Source organism: Lathyrus oleraceus, chromosome 3, assembly GCF_024323335.1.
Source record: "Lathyrus oleraceus cultivar Zhongwan6 chromosome 3, CAAS_Psat_ZW6_1.0, whole genome shotgun sequence".
NCBI lineage: Eukaryota > Viridiplantae > Streptophyta > Magnoliopsida > Fabales > Fabaceae > Lathyrus > Lathyrus oleraceus.
Window position 1 is genome coordinate 211,908,122 of NC_066581.1, and position 3,113 is coordinate 211,911,234.

Genomic DNA, 3,113 nt, shown 5'->3' on the forward strand with positions numbered 1-3,113 from the left:
ATCTCGTACATGCCAGTGTTCGTTTGAGGTTTTTCTACCATTGTTCGTTCGCTTCCCCACTGATAGTGGTTTTGAGCCATGCTTTCGATAAGTTGGTAAGCATCAGCATAAGGTTTGTTCATTAGTGCACCACCTGCGGCGGCATCTATTGTTAACCTCGTGTTGTACAGGAGACCATTATAGAAGGTGTGAATTACTAACCAGTCTTCTAAACCATGGTGTGGACAAAGTCTCATCATGTCTTTATATCTTTCCCATGCTTCGAAGAGAGACTCGTTATCTTTCTGTTTAAATCCATTTATCTGGGCTCTTAACATAGCTGTTTTGCTCGGCGGAAAATATCGGGCAAGAAAAACTTTCTTCAACTCGTTCCATGTGGTGACTGAGTTGGAAGGAAGAGATTGAAGCCATCTTCTAGCGCTATCTCTTAACGAGAAAGGAAAAAGACGAAGTCGAATTGCCTCAGAAGTGACACCATTAGCTTTAACAGTATCAGCATATTGGACAAATACGGATAAATGAAGGTTTGGATCCTCGAAAGGATTTCCAGAGAATTGGTTCTGTTGCACTGCCTGCAACAGTGAAGGTTTAAGTTCAAAGTTGTTTGCTTCGATTGCGGGTGGAGCAATACTCGAATGCGGCTCATCTTGCGATGGAGCGGCGTAATCTCGAAGAGCACGAGCTGGTTCTGCCATCTCGGGTATCGAAGGAAAAATATTTTTGAAATCAGGAAGTTCAACAGGAGGGAGATTGTTTGCAGCACAATATTCCCGAATTCGTCGTAAGACTCGGAGATATAGTTCGATATCGTTGATTCGTAAGTAGAACGGCTCGCCTTGTGAGCGAGTGTGTGGCATACAAATCAACGAAAGAAAGAAAAGAAAAGAAAAATAAGCCTTAGTCTCTACAGCGTAACAGAAGAGTTACGATATCGACTAAATAAAAGTCCCCGGCAACGGCGCCAAAAACTTGATCGCGACTTTATGAGTCGAAATTGGGGTACAAACTGCAAGTGCACAGTTCTATCGCGTAGTTTTAAAAGATATCGATCCCACAGGGACTTATGAATCGATATACCATTTTCTAAGGTTACTTCGTAAAGCTAAGGCAGGTAATACTTTGATTGTTTGGGGGAAAAGCTAAAACTAAAATAAGATCTAAAATAAATATCTAATAAGCAGATATCGGTATGTAGTTCGTCGTAATTAGGGAATCAATTCTTCGTTGGTTTCTTGGTTTTAAAATAAATCCTTTCAGTTGACACTATTGATTAAAAGTCTTATCTCAAACTCTCGCTCTGTTGAATAAACTATGATTTTATATTAACGTAGCTCTCACTTATTAGTTAAGTCAAAAACCACTTTTTGAAAACAATAGAATCCGTAGAAACTCTTTTTAAGAAAACACTAATCGTTTAAACACCCTTATCTCAAACTCTCGCTCTGTTGACTTAGGTTATATAATTAAATTCAAATGCTTAACTCTCGTCCTCACATTCAAACTTTAAAAATACTTTTTGAAAAAGATTAGAATTTAATTAACTCTAAAAATTGCTCTCGCCCTGATCTAGAATTAATGTCCAATTTACACTTTCCAGTCAAAAACTCAAACTCTCGTTCTATTGCTTTTAACTTCTTTATGTCTTTTACTTTCGTACAAAAACCTTGTTATTAAACCTGTAAATTGAGACCTTAAAAAGAGTGATTTTAATTTTAAACTTAATTAAACCAATTTGGTTTTGATTCCTTCATTCCGCTTACTTTACATACCGATACCTAAATAAATTAGCCTGACATGCTAAACAGATCTAAATAATTATCATGCATAAACAAATTCATCTCAGGCAAATAATATAAATAAACAGTAAAACAGGGCATATATAAATTCAAAGAATAATTAAAGAACCTGAGAAATTAAATAGCAGTCTTGAACACTCCACCACAGGCCGGTTGGATTTTGTTCTTGAATTCTTCAATCAAACAGAAAAATAAAAGCGAAGGAATAAAAAAACTAGATTCTAACGTAAGGTTAGATCCGGTGAAAGGTACACAATAGTTTCCGGTGTAGAAACTACTGTGCGAAAAATTAATTAATTGCTGGAAAAGAAAATAGAAATTGCAAAGGAAACAATATAAAAATCGTAAAAGTAATGCTGTAAAAATGCGAAAAAGAGAAAATGGCGAAGAAGCGTGGAACCGCTGCAGGGTTTGCAAAGCTGATATTTATACTGGTCACTTTCTGTAACGGTTTCCAAAAGTATTCCGCGTCAAAGGTCTTCACGTAGCAAATGGTCAGGCGTGCAAATAGGACTCAACGTTTCTGAAGCCAAAAATATAGGAGAATGGTGTGACGTCCGTCACACCATGTGTGACGCTCGTCACACAAGTGTGTAAAGCATGACGCTCGTCACAGCCTTTGTGACGCTCGTCACAGGCACAACGCCTGTGCTTTTTGGGCTGGGCTTTGGCTTTTGATATTTGCTTCTTTTCATTCCTTTTTTCACCTCCTTTTCTTCCTTTTTTACTTGTGCTTCAAATAAACTACCTGAGATAAATAGAAAGAAAATACCGCGTAATATCTAATAAAATGAAATAAATTGAAGTAAATAATAATATAATTTAATTAAATTGAGTCCAAAAATGTGATATTATTTCATGTTATCATACCCCTTCAATTCTGTATTTGAACTCTGCTGGAATTCCATCTGGAGAAATTATGACTCCTCTTATCCCAGATCCATGCTTATGTCTTGAACCATCGAAGTATAACCTCCATGGTGCTAAGTCTACGTAATTTTGTGCCATTTCGACCATTGAATGGTTGACAAGGAAATCTGCCACCACTTTCCCTTTCATCGCTTTTAAAGGCACGTACGTCAGAGAATACTCAGTCAACGCTAAAGCCCATTTACCAATTCGACTATGCAAAATTGGTTTAGATAACATGTGCTTAATAATATCAAAGTGAGAAGATACATACACATCAACAGGCGTAATATATTGCTTTAGTTTCATACAAGAAAAATACAGACATAAACATAGTTTTTCTATATCGCTATACCTAGTTTCAGGGTCATTAAGCATTCAACTAAGGTAATACACAGGTCTTTCAAC

The 3,113-nt window shown here is 36.7% G+C and overlaps 1 non-coding gene across 1 annotated transcript; it reads left to right on the plus strand.

Moving 5' to 3' along the window:
- Positions 1 to 210: 210 nt before the first annotated feature.
- Positions 211 to 317, plus strand: LOC127133385 (small nucleolar RNA R71). The gene has a single exon (XR_007807364.1). It is a non-coding gene; the product is annotated as a small nucleolar RNA R71 (small nucleolar RNA).
- Positions 318 to 3,113: the final 2,796 nt, after the last annotated feature.